Source organism: Lissotriton helveticus, chromosome 7 (genome assembly GCF_964261635.1).
Source record: "Lissotriton helveticus chromosome 7, aLisHel1.1, whole genome shotgun sequence".
NCBI lineage: Eukaryota > Metazoa > Chordata > Amphibia > Caudata > Salamandridae > Lissotriton > Lissotriton helveticus.
The window spans coordinates 62138836-62157873 of NC_136068.1; the positions used below are offsets into that span (position 1 = coordinate 62138836).

At 47.3% G+C, this 19038-nt stretch overlaps 1 pseudogene across 7 annotated transcripts in view; it reads right to left on the bottom strand.

Moving 5' to 3' along the window:
* Positions 1 to 16729, bottom strand: part of LOC144768050 (epidermal differentiation-specific protein pseudogene) — a 254302-nt pseudogene extending 237573 nt beyond the window's left edge. For 2 of the 7 annotated variants that reach the window (XR_013598441.1, XR_013598442.1), the window contains exons 1-2: positions 16604 to 16723; positions 1859 to 1914 (exon numbers count right to left, since the gene is read on the bottom strand). The product of XR_013598441.1 is annotated as an epidermal differentiation-specific protein pseudogene, transcript variant X7 (transcript). Of the gene's footprint in view, positions 1 to 1858; positions 1915 to 16199; positions 16291 to 16382; positions 16481 to 16603 lie in introns of those variants that run through there. The other 5 variants (XR_013598438.1, XR_013598435.1, XR_013598439.1 and 2 more) reach the window with 5 other exon arrangements.
* Positions 16730 to 19038: the final 2309 nt, after the last annotated feature.

Below are 19038 nucleotides of genomic sequence, written 5' to 3' on the forward strand. Positions count from 1 at the left end.
ACATTCTGAGTCCAGGCATACTAAACTTAATTTCCCTATCTTGTCCGAATGGGAAGCTATACTTGTAAGATAAGATGGTATAAGTAAAACTACCATTTTTTCCTACGGGACAGATAGCCTTGCTGTGGTGAAAAACGAAATACAGTGTAATTCACCACCAGGACATGTCACACACACCAGTATATGTTCCACCTTTAGCATACACAGCACCCTACCCACAGGAGTACCTTGGGCCTACCTTAGGGGTGACTTACCTGCAAGAGGAGGGAAGAGTAGGGCCTGGCAAGTGGGTGCCCTTGCCTGGTGTACATGGGAGTTTACAAACTGCGGGCAGACTCTGCAATGGCAGGACTGAATTACAATTATTGGGCTACTTCTGCAGGTGGCACACTCAGTGCTGCAGGCCCACTAGTAGATTTACAGGCCCTGGCACTCTCAATGCACTGGCCTAGGAACTTACCAGTAAATCAAATATGCCAATTATGGAAACACCAATCCGTTACAGAATTTACAACTGGAGCACTTGCACTTTAACACTGAACAGCAGTGAGAAAGTGAGCAGCGACACTAAACCAGCAAAAACAGAGTCAAAACCCGGAGGTCAGAAAGCAAAAAGATATGGGAAACACGCAAAAAGATGCCATGTCTAACACATAGATACAAGATGAGAGATGGTTTTGTCCTTTATTTGAGATATATAGATGACAGTCTTATGCTATGACAAAGATTTATGAAACACTAGTTGATAATATTATTGAACTGAACAAGAGCAGTTCTAATTCTTTCACAACAACAATAGCACACAGATTGCTTTTGTGGATGTTCTTATGATAAATCTCAAAGGTGGAACAATTCATATTAAAGTTTTTCATAAATTAACTGATAATAGCAACATCTTACACTTTCAGAGTTTTCATCCTGATTCTCCATACTTTCAGTTCACATGTCTCAATAGAATCACTTTCCACAGACAGAAGCTCAATAAAATAGAACCCAATATGCCACTAGATTTAATAAAAGTGGTTACCCACAAATATATATCAAGGACTTTGCACAAAAACATAGAAGTACTTCCAAAGAAGTCAGCACCACATGCAAAGTCCAGTTTTACGTTTGTTTTCAATAATTAATATGGTGATTAACATCATCATCATCATCAACAAAAGATGTCAAGTTTACAGATTGAAAAAGATTTTGGTGTTTTAAGCAAGGAAAGCCCTTTGATTGTGTTTCAATGCTCCAAGCACAATAAAGAAATATTAACAAGAAGTGGCGCTCAGCCTGTTGCACAAGAAATGTGAATGGGAGTCTTTCCCATGCAATAATTGTGAACACTGTAATAATGTTATTCTAAGAAACTGTGTTCTTTATCCACAGAAAGGCATCCAAATAAAATGAAGACAACAAAGAGATTGGAGCAAGAACAATTGTATGTACACTTTGAAATTCACTTGTGTAGGTTTATACGGGGGTCAAATGAGTACAAAGCTTCCAATCTCAGAACAAAAGAATAATGCCTGCAAAACAACATTAAATCAAACATAACTGCCATTTTCTTGATTTAAGTCAGAATGTCAGCCATCATAAATATCAAATGCTGGAAATAATTAATACAGTTGTAGGTATGGGAATCAGATAAATACTATTACAATGCGAAATTACGTATATGATAAGGCTTCACACCAGTCAACGAAAAGGCTTGAACACTAAATTAGAAATGTCATACCTTTATATAAAGCAACTATACGGGCACATTTTTTCCAGGTTCCTATGAGCAGTGGTGGCTCCTTCGGAACAAGGCTGGTGAGGCGGGGTGAAATGGATTTCAAAAGAAATAATATTAAAAAAATGAACGTACCTTTTCCTTCGCCACCACGCCCCCTCACGTCTCTCCTCTGTCCTCTTCCTCACGATCTGCAAGAAGCACCGAAAGCATTCAGGCTTCCAGACTTTTCCAGACCTATTTGGACACTCAGGCAGTGCCTGGGGATGCTCTACATGTTCTCCACGGGGCTGTACAATACAGCGCCATGGAGAACAAGCCAAGTGTGCACAACAGTTTGGATGGCCCAAGAGGGGTGCAAACCACTCCTCGCTCTGCTTGGCATCACAGAGCGTACCGCCACCCCCACCCGGGTCCGCGCTATGCATAGAAAAAAATAATCATAATAACTTTATGTTATTATTATTTTATTTTTCTTTAGTGCACTGCTGAATTAGCAGTGGGGTGACACTCCTTCGCCGTAGTGGAGGAGCTGCCACAGCCTGTAAGCAATGTATGTTGCTATAATAATTTGTGGTGTTCACTCTCCTTTTTTTAAGTTCAAAAAGTGAGTTTATTGAGGGAAATTAAGGTAGTAATACAAAGCAAAATACAACAACAAAAATACATAGTATTAAGCAAGCTAAAACTGAGAAATAAGATAATTAAATGTATAAGTTAGTTTAGCATAGCATTGAGAAAAAAATAACAGTGATATGCAAATTGATCGGTGTGAATAAAAAAGAGTTACAATTTATATCGAGATCATAATACAGAATGAAAAGTGACCAAAGAATATAATATTAACGTAAGGGAAGTCATGGAGGTTTAGAAACATCTTGATAAAAATGTAAGCTGTCAACATCTTGGCCAGACTTTGATGGTTCAAATGTGCAACACATTGTTGTAATCTCCCTATCTAGAATGTTACTATACTGACAGTGGACCAGCAAAGGGCCCAACGGGCACTCTATATGATTGGCCACTTTGCCGGTAGTATTGGGGCAGTTCACCAGTGACACCAAGTCCCCCAAGGGAGATCTCCCACTTTCGCATGTGTTTGCATGCTGTTATGTTGTTGGGGTGCGGGGTGGGTACAGGGGAATAACCTGATTGGGGGTTGGTGTGGGTGGATGAGTGGAGGGTAGTGTTTGAAGTTATTTTCGGGCTAACGTTTTGTTGTATTATTTAAGGGGAAATGCAGGTCCAGCACACATCCAGCTCAATCAACGTTATCACTGGTCAGGAATTGGGTGACATGGGAGGCATACACAACAGCATCAAGTAGGACACTGGGACTGTCTAAAATGGACCACACATAAACTAAGATGACATCAATCATGTTTCTTACCTGGACTAATCGTAGTCTGAATGACCACAGGAAAACATGTCTGTTACAGTAATACTAACTCTGGCACAAAATTGATGTGTTCTTCCTACAGGAAACCCATCTTACAACGTAATCACTGTCTTGGATGCATTCCATATGCTGAGGTCATAAATATACAGCAACATACTCAAACTACTCCAGAGGAGTGTTGGTGCTCCTCAATAGAGATCTGGGTTGGACCACAATACAATCCCTGTCAGATCCATAAGGAAGATATGTCATGGTGGGTGGACACATTGGAGGGAAGGGCATCACACTGGTGGTTTTATATGGCCCCAACACAGATTACCCTGACTTTTATTGCAGGGTATGGGCCGCGGTCACCAAAATAGGTGGTGGTACAGTGATCTGGGGGTGAATTCTATATGATTCTAGATGATAAGAAAGGCAGATTGGGTGCCACCTGCTGCTTGCATCCCTAAGTCATGGCCCAGCTGCAGGCAATATGGAGGAGAGCTGCCTCATTGACATCTGGAGTCAAACACACCCAGACATACTAGAGGGCACCTGCCTCTCCTCGCGCCACAAGGCATGGTTTAGATTAGACTTACGGCTGGTGACCAGAAACGCTGCCTCCTGGACTATAGAAATCAAACACACGCCATACACATTGTCAGATCACGCACCAGTATTGCTCAGATTATTGCTCCTCCAGGCATCCCGAGAGCCTTTATGTGGCATCTTGCCCCGAAGGAGCAAGTAGATGTGGCCTTTAAAGCAGCGGTAGAAGTGGGCGGGGACGGAAGGGCACGGCGTGCCCTTACTTCTAAAAAATTGTTCAGTCCGTTCCCCTACTTTTTGCTTTCAAAAAAGCGTCCCGGGAGGCAAGAATAGTCCAACTTTAAAACGATAACATTTTTCATTCCGCTTCCAGGGCAGGGGCTGCTCGCACTTCTCTGTTGAACTCCGGAGGCTGCAGCAGCCCCTCCCTAAGTTCGCACAGACCGAGGAGGGCCATTGTCATTCCGATTGAAGGTGATTAACCCCTTTCGAATGACAATGCGCCCGCCCGCTGGCTTTAGCATATCAAGTGCCCATGAGATCGGAGTTGGTGATAAGAGAGGAGCTTTCCCCAAGCAGAGTACTGTGGGGAACTTGACACCTTTGTCAATGTTGTACACGGAGTGAAGTGAACTGGGCAGGAGCAGTGACCGCAGTGACCAGACGGTGACGGGCAAGAGCGGTGAAAGCACAGGAGCGGTGGAAAGACAGGAGTGGTGAAAGGGCAGGAGCGGTGAAAGGGCAGGAGCGGTGAACGGGGCAGGAGCGGTGAACGGGGCAGGAGCGGTGAACGGGGCAGGAATGGAGAACAGGACAGGAGCAGAGAACAGGACAGGAGCAGAGAACGGTGACGGGGCAGGAGCGGTGATGGGGCAGGAGCGGTGACGCGGCAGGAGAGGTGACGGGGCAGGGGAGGTAACGGGCCACGAGAGGTGACGCGGCATGAGCTAGAGCAGTAACCGGGCGTGAGTAGTGAAAGGACAGGAGCAGTGAAAGGACAGGAGCGGTGAACAGGGCAGGAGCAGTGAACGGGGCAGAAGCAGTGAACGGGGCAAAAGCAGTGAACGGGGCAGAAGCAGTGAACGGGGCAGGAGCAGTGAACGGGGCAAGAGCAGTGAACGGGGCAGGAGCAGTGAACGGGGAAGGAGCAGTGAACGGGGCAGGAGCAGTGAACGGGCAGGAGCAGTGAACGGGGCAGGAGCAGTGAACGGGGCAGGAGCAGTGAACGGGGCAGGAACAGTGAATGGGGCAGGAGCAGTGAACGGGGAAGGAGCAGTGAACGGGGCAGGAGCAGTGAACGGGGCAGGAGCTGTGATGGGGCAGGAGAGGAGACGTGGAAGGAGAGGCAACAGGGCAGGAGAGGTGACCAGGCACAAGAAGTGACTGGCAGGTGACGTGACAGGCAGGTGATGTGATGGGCAGGAGCAGTGACTGGGCAGGAGCAGTGACTGGGAGGGAGAAGTGATGGCGCAGGAGAGGTGGTGGGGCAGGAGAGGCGATAGGGCAGGAGAGGAGACGTGGAAGGAGAGGCAACAGGGCAGGAGAGGCGATTGGGCAGGGCAGGTGACTGGGCAGGGGAGTTGACAGGGCAGGAGAGGTGATGCGGCATGAGCTAGAGCAGTAAAAGGGCGTGAGCGGTGAAAGGACAGGAGCAGTGAAAGGACAGGAGCAGTGAAAGGACAGGAGCGGTGAAAGGACAGGAGCGGTGAAAGGGAAGGAGCGGTGAAAGGGCAGGAGCGGTGCCCTTCTCTGTCCCTCCCTAGGTGCTGTGACTGCATCCCCCCTCCGACCCCACTTAATGGAACTCTGCTTTTCTGTATATAGAGATAACTCTAATCACTAGTATATGCAGTAGACCATTGTACTCTCTACCATTCCTATGTGACTCTTAGAGTATATCCATTCATATCCCTTCCCTATGTATATAGAGAAAATTATAATCACCAGTCTCTTCTTTGTGTGACTTTACATCTTGTACATTTGCAATTTTTTTCTGTGTGTATCTTTTATGTAACACATGTAATCCTAAGTCCTTATGTTTTGCACTGGTTCTTATGTAAAGCGCTCTGACGCCTTCGGGTAAAGTTTGCGCTATATAAAATCACATTAAATAAATAAATAAATAAATAAGGATCAATACTGATTTGCATATGGCGGGGTCCAAACTGGAATGGCATGGTGTGCAAAGAAACAATGGATTTAGGCCCAGATCTCTGCACTGGGGTGAATGTATGATATTGTTCTGCATTCTGCCCACCAGTTGTTCTTTTTGCTATATTATGATTGAGCATCTAGCTGGCTGACATGAATATGAAGGAGCCTTTGTGGGTTTCCTTGAGTCTAGATTCTCCTGAAGAGTCCCTTTCTCTTCTGAGCCCTGCTTAACACATGTGTATAGGAGGAGCCCTGCATTCATGACCTCAATGTTTGAGACAAAAAATAATCATGGATTTCTGAACAAGGAGAGTAAAAGCATTAAGGTAGCATGTTGTTCCTGCTTATATTTCACATGCTTTACATAAACCTGTATTCCCTATGAGTGTTTGCATTTTCCTGAATTAAACCTCAAATAAACATATCCATTCTTTTAATTAAATAACGTTATAAGCTGTAACTGGTCAGTGAAATGCTAAACGTACAAAAAATTGGTATGTTTTGCTATTTCTAGCCACACCGCTGACTCCGCCCACTGATTCAATCTTCGGTTATTCCCGCCCCCTGATTCTCCACCCACAGTTCCCCTACTTTTATTTTCCCACTTCGACCACTGCTTTAAAGAAGAAATCCACAAAGAAACAATCAACTACTTCATAACTAATGAACACTACAATCCCTGGCAACCCTCTGGAAGGCATTCAAGGTGGTGATCAGGAGGGGCCTCAATAGCCAAGCAGGCGGGGAACTAAAATACATAAGATGCGCACTAAGTAATATTGAGAAAGATATACAGAACACATAAAATGCATACTATCAGACTAACACACCCAGCCTTCTTGCCACCCTAGAGAAAAGATAAGGGCCTTCAACGAAGAAGCAGATAGAGAAACAGGCTTCCCGTGTATGTTCACGAAGGCCCACAGATACGGGGAAGGGTACAGACTTGGTAAAAAGGTTGCTACAATGCAAACAAATCACAGTCTTCCACTTATACTGTGGAACGACTGGACGAGGACTGTAATCCGATAAATGAACCGGCCACCCTTCCAGAGGTTATCACAAATTTCTAGGCGACACTGTACCCTTCCTGATCCTCCCATGAAACATAAACACTAAATGACTACTCGGACACAATAGAGCTGGTAAGGCTGCATAGGGCACATAGAGATTATATGGATGTCCCAATTAACAAGGATGATATTATACAAGTGATCCAAGGTATGCCAGGTGATAAGGCCCCAGGGTGAGACAGTCTTTCAACTTGCTTCTATAAAGCGTATACTCCAAAATGTGCAAGTCTACCAAGAGACCCTTGAGAAGGGTATTCTCCCATCATCCATGCTGGAGGCATTAATGATTTACAATACGTAAGCCTGGCGAGCCTGTAAATAACTGAAAGTCATATCGCACATTATCCCTGATAAATGTGGATAATAAAATAGACGCAAAAATACTGGGGGTGGGCGGAATTTGCGTAATCGCGTTACACAAATCTCCGCGAAATGGTTAAAAAATCTCCGCGAACACGCAGAAATTCTGCGAACACTCGGAATTGCTTATTCGCAATGCTTTTTTCCTGTTTGCAATCGCTGTTTGTGTGCTCGGGGGGAAATATCTCGCGAGCACGTATTTTGAGATCGCAAACAAGCAAAACATTTCGCGAAGTCACGGAATGCAGACTTTGGGGCAATTTCGCGTTCTCCGCGGAACGCGAGGTTACCCAAATTCTGCAAATTCCGTGAGCGGAACGCAATTTACCGCCCAGGCCTAAAAAATACTGGCCACCCAACTACAGCTGCTCTTACCTCTAATAGTCCAACCTGAGCATACCATCTTTATCCTGGGTAGATCAACCTTCCACAACCTGTGCACACTTTGTGCAGTACTTCACTTCTTTTCACCTGCAGGTGCCCACAATCGCTGCCCTGCTGGCTGCCACCAAGATATTTGACATCTTGGAGTGGCTGTGTGTGTTTGCACTACTGGCCCGTTCTGGGCTCGGCACACAATTTGTACTGCACATCCAACTGCTGTACACAGACCCCACAGCACGGATCAGATTTAAAATGTGGTGCCCAAAACATTCATAATTTCCTGTGGCACACAACAGGGGTGCCCGTTGTCGACCCTGTTGTTTGCCACAACAATGGAACCTCTTACTGCAAGACTTCGCCAACATCATGTGCACAGAAGCCTGAGATTGGTGACCAGGGGACTGGTAGCATCCCTATATGCAGACGACATTACACTTTACGTTAGAAATCCAATAGACAATTTAAACCCAATGATACAAGAACTGTTAAAATGTCTCTCTGGGATCCTGATCAACTTGTGCAAGTCTGCATTGCTTCCCCCTACTGAAATTATACAGCCATTCATGATGGACTGCCCACTAAAGTGGGCCGACAGGCCAGTTAAATACCTAGGCGTCTGGGTCAGCAGAGACATGAAAGGAATATGGGAGGAAATCTATGGCTGTGCAATAACATGGATTGAGGAGAGAATACCTATCTGGACAACACTGCCGATCTCCATGGCGGGTCGTATAGCAATTGCAAAAATGGTTGTCCTGTCCAAGCTATTATATCTATTTGTAAATCTACCCTTAACCTCATCCTTCTTTAAGTGACTCAGATCCAACATGATTGCCTTGGTCTGGGTGGTACAGCAACCTAGAATAGCCTAGGAATTCTTGACACTACCACTTTGCCAAGGGAGCACCACACTACAACCTGTGTGCGTATTGTACACATGCCCAATTTCTACACAATTGGCTATACCCAATTCCATTCCAATCCCACGTAGCTATAGAATGAGACAGTGCTGTCCCACTACCGCTTTTCACTGCACTGTACCAGAAATACAAACATCTGAACAAGGAGGTAAATACAGTGGAGGCTTTGAAGTGGGCATGGAATGGATTTAGGAAGAGATGGGGCCTCTCCGGTTTGTACACCCCATCCATCCCACTTGCACGAAATCCCCACTTCCCCAAGCTACAGGATAGTGGTGCAAAAAGGCAGGCAAGTATCCTATACATCACAAAATTTGCGGATCTGTACCCTGAAGATGAATGTATGCCCCCCCTAGTCAGAAGATGGACACCTCCGAATGTATCTGAAACTTTACACTACTACCACTTGGAGGCCACCTGCCAAAAATTGCATAAAACATTTCCGGCCCCATCCCCCACCCTTGATGCACTGGAAAATGTATTGCCTGAAGCATCACCAAGCAAACTAATCACTCGACTATACACTGCCACACAGCGAGCACACTTAATAATTTACCCATGGGCATTGAAGGCCTGGAACTCCGATATCAGATTCCCAGTCACAGCTGAACAATGGCTCCACTAATGTGGTCAATTGGAGTTACTATCCCCCGACTACAGATTAAGGCTAATCCACTTCAAGTTTTCCACCAACTGCATAGAACACCTCTGCAGCTCTTGGACATGGGCCTTGGGGCAGACAGCAAATGTTGGAAAGGTAAGTTCCCAGACGCCACATTTCTTCACTTGGCATGGTACTGCCTGCTGATACCGAGATACCGGGTCAAAGTGTTTAACAAAGTGCGAGATATTACAGGGGTAGACATTGACCACACTCCTCGGCTATGGCGCTGACTGCTTGCTAGTCCCAATGCCGTAGTTACTGGCCAAGCGTAAAATAGCAATGCCCTCGAGGAGACACAAGTGCCCATCCATTGACTTCTGGATCAAAGATGTTGCATTCTGTCAGGAACAACTGTATACATTCTGGGAACTCATGTCCTTTGCCTCTAGACCTCAAGATACCTGAGCTCTATTCCTAGACTAGCTCAGATGGAGAGAGTAAACTACTCCTACCCCACTAACACCCCCTGGAGGTTCATTTGCCCAATGAACCCTAAGCCCAATCGATCCTGTAGTGCTGCCTACTGTATACTTTGAAATCATTCAGTGCTGTAGAAATGGGTGAAATATGTAGCCGCCAAGATAACTGCATGCCCATGTTAATGCGATTTACCATGCACCCTACATCTTTGAAAATGCAGTGATGGCTGGGACTGGATACAAAGGATGTTAACAATTCTTGTGCCCAATTGTTATGCCTGTTTTAGTTGTTTATGACACACTGTAAAAATGACTATGTAACCCTATGGAATGTGTTGTGGCTTTGAAATACCAATGAATAAAGTTTCTACGAAAAAAACTACCAAATGGGGTAGATGCTTATGGACTGTGAACACAATCTTCTCTAAAGTCAGATTACGGTGTAAGAAAATTAACTTTATTCGTCAGGTGTACTTAACTCCAAAGAACATAGGACACGTATTTTCAGATGACTCTACCACAGGCGCTGGGTGCACTAAAAAGGTAGCAGACTTTTCCCACTTTGAGTGTGGCTGTGTCTGGCAATATCCCAGTTTTGGAAAGAAGTGCTTTCCCATGAGTAATTGCAGTGTTTTTAGATGTGGTATCCATTACAAAAAGGAACAAAAATGCAATCCAATTTCTGAGGTTGGTTATAGTTCTGGTGAAATGTCACATAGCCATGGCATGGAAATTGTCTACACACCTAGCTTGTCGAAGTGATGTGATAAAAAAAATGCCTTTTGCGGAAAAAGCCACTAGATTGAGCATTTGGGGTTTGGGATAGAGGGGGGCAATAATTAGGGTTTACATCTTGAAAACTACAGGCTAAATCAGACAAACATCCACCATATTGTTCATTCGCACAGGGTCTCAGAATGACCTGTATAATACATATGATTTAGTCAGGTCACATTTTGACTCCCTGTCATTTTATGTAAAAGCAGAGATGGAGGCCTACCTGGGGCAGCAGATCTCAGTCCCTGTATTTGTACTCCCCATTAGGAAACATTTTTTTAAATTATTAGTTTTCTATTAAAGGGGCCATCACTGCTTTCAAAGAAAAGTGTTTTGCATGTGGAAATACATAATGAACAGCAAGCAGTAGTTGACTGCTACCCAAGGGGCAGCTAACACCGTTTCTACAGGAGATGCAGACTTATGCGGACAGCTTCCCTTTTGAAAATTAGATACCACCTCGGTCAATGTTTGCGACTGCAATTGTGGTCGCCAACCACAAAATCCCTTCTGGAGTAGCAAAATGGAGGGAGATGCTACTTTAACACCCTGACCCTCACCCCGTCCCATTGGCAATTTTCAAAGGGACACAAAAATCCTTTTACGAGTTTAAAAGAGTTTTCCAAATCATAATAGGGCTTTTATAAATAAGACAAAGATATTATAGCTCCACAAACCCTGCTATTATTCAAATTTCAGGTTTGTGTCCTCAAAATAACTTGGTACACAAGGCCCCAAGTGTTCATAGGTGTGACCTATTATCCATTATTCATCATGTACTGATTTAATTCTGCCACGCCAAAGTCATATTTATTTTGCTGATTTGTCCTCAGGGCCTTTCCCCTGATAGAATGTTTGCCTTTGAGTAACATTGACTTAGCAATCCCATTCACCTGGTCAGTGACCTGCTCCCCTCCCTCGCAGCTCCACCAAGTAGTTGCTGCCTTGCAGTGAGTTCAAGACCCTCCTCCACCCACAGGCTCCCGCCTGTGCCTAATCTCTGGTGGTCCAGTGGTCGGGCATGTTCTGCCCTCTCTCCGTCTTTTTTGGACTCCTTTCCCATCTTCTTTTACCTTTTTTCTGCTGTTCTTTTCCTTTTTGCCACTTTTCTTCACTTTTCCCACTTTCACTTCACCCTTTTTTGTGCTGCTGCGGACTCCTGCAGCCCCGACCCTTTCTAGTGCAGTGTTTTCTGCTCCCTGCTTCCCGCCTCCTAGCTGACCAGCTCCCCCAAACTACTTAATGGCAGCCACTGCGCAGAGCTAGGAGCAATCCTCTGGGCCGGTCATCCCATGCACCGCGCACACTCCCCGTGAGTGAGCCCTGGCTGCCCCCGATCCCGCCGAGTGCCGCCGCTGCCCGCAGCTGTGCTCCTGGTCCTTGAGCGTTTGTATTTGTATCTGCCTCTGTTGCGTTTATTTGTATTTTGCCTCTTTTTTCTCGTCGATTGCCTGTGTTTCCCAGCGTACTGTGTGTTTCTGCCCCACTTGCTGTGCCCAGCCCCTGCCGCGTTTCCCGCCCTCTCCCTGCTCCCTGCCGCTGCTCCCCTGCGGCCCGCCCCTTTCTTTTCTGTATCCCTTCCCATTCGCCGCCCCGCTCCCGCCTCCCAGCTGCTCCTCCCTCCCACTTGGCCATTTATGGGGAGTGCACGTGTACGCGCAGCAGTCACGCGCAGCGGGTGCACCGAATGTGCGCCGAAGGCAAGCCCGTCTGCGCCCATCCGCGCCTGGACCGTGCCCAGCGCCAGAACCCCTGGTCCCCGCAGATGCCAGCCCACCCGCCGGACTTATGACGCCGCCACCCTCAACGCACTCAACACCGGCCGGATCCCCGGTTGCTATCGAGCCACCCCGAGACGCACCCACGGACCCTTCACCTGCCAAGCCTGCAAGTTCACCTGCCTCCGGACCTGCACTGCACCCGCCAAGCCGACCCCCATCAGCAACCACCTCAAGTGCATCCCGCTCAACACCCGCTCTGTCCACAGACACGCCGTGGAACTCTGGAACCTGCTCGACACCACATCTCCAGACGTCGCCTTCCTCACAGAAACCTGGATGAACGCCTCCTCAGCGCCCGACATCGCCATCGCCATACCGGACGGATACAAGATCACCCGGAGGGACCGCGCCAACCAGACTGGAGGAGGCATCGCCATCGTATACAAGAACACCATCTGCATCACGACCAACTCCGACGACACCCTCACAACCGCCGAACACCTGCACTTCCAGATACACACCGACCCCAAGACCAGACTCAGAGGCACCCTCATCTACAGACCCCCGGGACCTCGCACACAATTCAGCGAAGACATCGCAGACTTCATCAGCCCGCACGCCCTCCCCTCCGCTGACTACATCCTCCTAGGGGACCTCAACTTCCACCTGGAGAACAACAATGACAGCAACACCACCACCCTGCTGGACAACCTCGCCAACCTCGGACTCAAGCAACTGGTGAACACCCCCACCCACTACGCCGGACACACGCTTGACCCAGTCTTCTCCTCCAGCAAGTACATCTCCTTCAGCCACTCCACCGGACTTCACTGGACAGACCACAGCTGCGTCCACTTCAGCTTCAGAAAGACCACGACCCACCACCACCCACAACAGGTTCCCCGCAGGAGCTGGAACAAGATCACCACCGACCAGCCCACCACATCCCTGAGCCAGAACCCTCCCGCCAGCTCAACGGAACCCTGCCAAGCAGCCAACAACCTCACACAGTAGATCGCCAACTGCGCCGACGACCTCACACCACTGAAGATCCCTCCCAGCACACCCGGCAGCCAGAAAGCCTCTTGGTTCACCGACGAACTCAAAACTCCAAGAAGAGCTACCGTACCCTCGAGAAAGCTTGGCGCAAAGACCCGACTAAAGACAACATGACCGCCCTCAAGCATGCCACCCGCAAACACCACCAGCTGATCCACACCACCAAGAAGACAGAATTCAAGGAACGACTAGACAACAACGCCCACAACAGCAAGGAACTCTTCAGCATCGTCAAAGAGCTCTCCAACCCCAGCGCCGGAAACAACAACATCACTCCCTCGCAAGACCTCTGCGACTCACTCGCCTCATTCTTCCACAGCAAGATCACAGACATACACAACAGCTTCAGCGCACAGACCATGCACCCTACCACCGAACCAACGCCCCCACCACCACCCTCCGCGCCTGGACCCTGGTCAGCACCGAAGACACCATCCGCACGATGAACACCATCCACTCCGGATCACCAACCGACCCATGCCCCACCACGTCTTCAACAAGGCCGACTCCGTCATCGCACCCCAACTCCGGGACATCATCAACTGCTCCTTCAACACCATCACCTTCCCGGAGAGCTGGAAGCATGCAGAACTCAGCGCCCTCCTGAAGAAACCATCAGCGGACCCCACCGACCTCAAGAACTACCGCCCCATCTCGCTCCTCCCTTTTCCTGCCAAAGTCCTCGAGAAGACTGTCAACAGACAGCTTGCCGCCTTCCTCGAGATGAACGGATCCCTCGACCACTCGCAGTCCAGCTTCCGAGCCAACCACAGCACTGAGACCGCCCTCATCGCAGCCACTGATGACATCCGAGCCCTGCTCGACAACGGGAAAGCAGCGGCCCTCATCCTCCTGGACCTCTCCGCAGCGTTCGACACTGTCTGCCACTGCACCCTAGTGCAGCGCCTCAACAACATCGGAATCCAAGAGAAGGCACTCGAGTGGATCATCTCCTTCCTCGCCGGAAGAACCCAGAGAGTCCGCCTCCCCCTGTTCAGATCCGAGGCCACCGAAGTCATCTGCGGCGTACCACAAGGATTATCTCTCAGCCCCACCTTCTTCAACATCTACATGACACCCAGCTGATCCTCTCCCTCACCAACGACCCCGCCACTGCCAGAGCCAACCTACACGAAGGGATGAAAGACGTAGCCGAGTGGATGATGAACAGCTGCCTGAAACTGAATACAGACAAGACGGAAGTCCTCATCCTGGGATCATCACCCTCTGCCTGGGATGACTCCTGGTGGCCCCCTGCCCTGGGCAGTGCACCCATACCAACGGACCACACACGCAACCTGGGCTTCATCCTGGACTCCTCCCTCTCGATGACCAGACAAGTCAATGCCGTCTCATCGTCATGTTTCAACATACTACGCATGCTCCGAAAGATCTTCCGATGGATCCCCACCGAAACCAGGAAGACGGTCACCCAGGCACTCGTCACTAGCCGACTGGACTACGGAAACACCCTCTATGCCGGAACCACAGCCAAACTACAGAAAAGACTCCAACGCATCCAGAACGCCTCCACTCTACTCATCCTGGACATCCCCCGACACAGCCACATCTCCGGACACCTGAGAGACCTGCACTGGCTCCCCGTCAGCAAGAGAATCACGTTCTGACTCCTCACCCACGCACACAAGGCCCTCCACGACCTGGAACCCAGATACCTCAACAACCGCCTGACCTTCTACACTCCCACCCGCCAGCTACGATCAACCTGCCACGCCCTCGCCGCCGTTCCACGCATCCGAAGAGCCACTACGGGAGGGAGATCCTTCTCCTACCTGGCAGCCAAGACTTGGAACTCCCTCCCCATCCACCTCCGTCTGACCCAAGACCACCTCTCCTTCAGGAAGCAACTCAAGACCTGGCTGTTCGAGCAGTAGCGGACCCCCCTCCCCCAAGCGCCTTGAGACCCTCCGGGTGAGTAGCGCGCTATACAAATTTCTTGATTGATTGATTGATTGATCCCACTAAACTGGTCAGTGACCTGCTTCCCTCCAGCGCTGCTCCACCTAGTAGTTGCTGCCCTGCAGAGCCACTGACCCTTGCTGGATTGTGAGTTCAACTGAAACAATAACAGGGGTTCTGCCCAAATTACCCTCCCATACCTGGACAAGGAGCATCAAAAAGATGAAAAAATAGAACAAAATGGCACTGAGGGATTAATTCAACTTTTAATTAAGAACATGAAAAGATTAATTATCCTGTTCTATACAACTAAATATGTAACGAATCATTTGCAAAATTCTGAGGACATATAAACATGTACAAAAAAGAGATGGAGCATAACAACTATATATAAAGAAGGCAAAGTCGACTATATACACAATACAATGCAATATATACAAATCACAAATACAATATATACAATACATATACAAAGTGTACCCATAGACAGATCTCAACAAACGACCTATCACACACTATACACTCCTAATTTCGAGTGGTATAAATCTATAATGGAGATCCCAAATGCGCCTGAGATGCAACTTCTCTCAAAACATTCTTTTATATAAGGCGCTTGAATATACAAACACAGATAAACTGAAAAGGGACTCCTAATCACAATGATATCAACGCAGTCGCCGTCGCGTTTCCGCCAGTTGAATCTTTATGGCTTCATCAGGACAAGGGTACTACAACAATAATATTATGAAACACATTAAATCAAAACAAAATCAAATAAATTAATACATTGCCGTATCTATTTTCTCACCCGTCTGAAGAGATGCAGTGCCACTCGTGCCCAATGGAAAGTGCTTAGAACCACCTGACTCCTCACAAAGAAAGAATATTACTAAAATAGGACCCGGGTGAGCCTATAGTGAAAGAAAGAGGAAAGAGACAGGGGGAGAGCACCGACACCAGAGAACAAACCAAAATGTTCAAAGGAAGATAATAAATATCAATTATACTGAGGCACAGTTAAAAAAATGAAGAACCTCACCATAAGAGATAGTGCAGAGCAAACTATAAACCACCACACATCATCGGTATAGGTACCTGAAAACTGGAAATAGCGCTCATCAATGTAGTGGTAACCCAGGGAAAAGGGGGTTATATTGGTCCGCTGGGCCACAGCGCCCGGGGAACACTAAAACCAAAATATAAATATACAAAGTCGCTATAAACCGGTGGAGGTAACAGATGCCACTCAGTAGCAGAGAAAAAACACCAAAACAGTACCTTTACGGGACAAGCCGCCGTTCCCACTTATTGTTTGGGGGCGTCAATAAAGCTAAGATACAAATCCAAAGCAACGGTCGAGGCTGAAACACTCGCTCCTGGGTAAAGGAAAAAGTAATAATGGAGGGGAACCTCGTTATCAATCTGAAGCACCCCGGAGGATCTACAAATCAAGCTACAGCACACATGACACTCAGAGATATCTAAAATGCAGTACCTACCAAAATGGGAGGCCAACGTTAATCCATGGTCCATCCACGTCTGTAAACCGGAGACCAACATCCGCGTTTACTCGGGCGACTCACATTCGCCATTATGTCGAAACCGGACTGGGACGTCGCGCAGGCGCGTCCACAGAGCCCTAGACATAGAGAAGGGACTACTCTGCTAAAATGTCGGGCAACAAAAATAAACAACGGATAGCCTCACATCTTCCTGCGTCCCTCACTGGCACTATAGGGGCATCACCGCGTTTACTCGGGCGGCTCACATTCGCCATTATGTAGAAACCGAACTGGGGCGTCACGCAGGCGCGTCCACAGCGCCCTAGACATAGAGAAGGGACTACTCTGCTCAAATGTCGGGCAACAAAAATAAATAATAAACAACGGACAACCTCACATCTTCCTGCGTCCCTCGCTGGCACTATAGGGGCATCACACAGGTGGCCGAAACAGAAGCCAAACTAGCCACCTACACTGGTCTAAATGCGGGGAAAACTAAAACCCTCCAAAGCTACACCAATGTAAAAAAGCAAAAAACTGTGAAGATAATAAATAATAAACAAAAAGTGAATGAACCTACCCATCACCAAAAGACATGGGCCGAGAATCTCAGGCACTGCATAACCACACAAGGGTTTACAATCTAAGACTAAAACTGAAGGAACGTCTCCCACCCAATACACAGAATGATATATAGCAGTAAAAAGAAGCTACTTAAAGGTACTAGCAGCCTACATCAATGCTCAGGAAAAAATCCTGAGACTCAAGAACCACCTACAAGGAGGGCCCTCCCTGGGTGCGTCTTACGAAAGGGGCATCCAAAACGAAATCAACAGCATATATTAAATCAGTGCCCAAAGCTCGTCACGGTCATTAAGTCCATTTCTAGAGGTGTGGTATCTATCAATTAGTCTAGCCTCAGTCCTGTTCAGTTTCTGTTCTAGTTCACCTCTGTTTGTGGCCGTAATCACTACTAGAACCGACCACATCATGTCTTCTTCACTATGTCCAGCGTCAGAGTAGTGCTGTATCAATGGTGCCCCACCAGTTTTGCACCTAATGCGCGACTTGTGCTGCCCAATCCGCATTTTAACCGGTTGGGTCGTCTGGCCTATATAGGCCAGATTACACGGACAGATTACTATATATACAACATTTTTAGTGTTGCAATTAGAAAATGAACGCATAGTATGCATCTGTCCATTGATCGTTTTCTCTTTCAAGTTTTAGTGTTGGGGCACACGGTACAATTCATGCATCGGTAATGTCCGATCACTGCTGGTAGGCCTAATAAACTCCTGGTATCTTTTCGGATTGGTGATTCTCTACTGGCTCTAACTAGATGTTGCTTTATATTTTTCCCTTTCCGAAAAGCAAAGACCGGTTTGGGAATGTTGAGGTGTTCAATCAACCTCCAGTTCTTTAGGATAATTTGCTTGACCTTATTGGCTTTGGGGTTGAAAGTCAATACACAAGTCATCTCACTTTTTTCATTTTTTTCTTTCGGGGTCAATAGACTCTCACGGGGCGTGTACCAAGCTCTTTTTAGTGCAGCTTTGACTAATTTCCTCGGGTACCCACGGGCACACAGTTTATTTAATAAAATTTCTGCATTATCAAAATAGTCTTGTTTATTAGAGCAATTACGGCGTACACGTAAAAACTGCCCAAATGGCAAGTTTTCCTTGAGACTTCTGGGGTGGCCGCTGGTGAAATCTAAAAGAGTATTACGATCAGTCGGCTTAGTGAATAGATTCATCTCAAGGTGGCCTTTGTTATTAAAAATCCACACATCTAGAAAGTTGATTTTCTCGTTACTGTAATTAATCGTAAATTTGAGATCAGGGGTACATGTATTAAGTCACCCATGGAAAAGCTCAAGTTCTTCTCTGCTCCCTGTCCAGATTAGGAATATGTCGTCAATGAAACGAACCCATCTCGACAAGCAATGCCGAAATGGGTTCGCATCACCAAGGACATACCTCCCCTCAAACTGGTCCGTCACAAGATTAGCTATCTCCGGGGCAAAGCAACACCCTATCGCTACCCCCTTAAGTTGTAAATACATATCCCCTTTAAAAGAAAAGAAGCTGTTCTTTAAACAAATTTTGGCCAAATCAAGGATGAATTTAGTGGGAACTTGGTGAGGTCTGCTTCTTTGATCTAATACCAATTCCATCACCATGAGAGCCTCATCTTGCGGTATGTTTGTGTAGAGACTCTCGATGTCGAAGGAGACCAACAACTGCTGGTCTCCATCGAACATCGAGTTCTCAACTTTGTGGATAAAATCCATCGTGTCCCTGATGTATGCTTTAGTCATGACAACAAATGGCTTAAGGAAGGTATCGATATATTTCGCCAAGGGTTCAAGCATTGACCCACATGCCGCAATAATGGGGCGTCCTGGGGGTTTGACAGCATCTTTATGC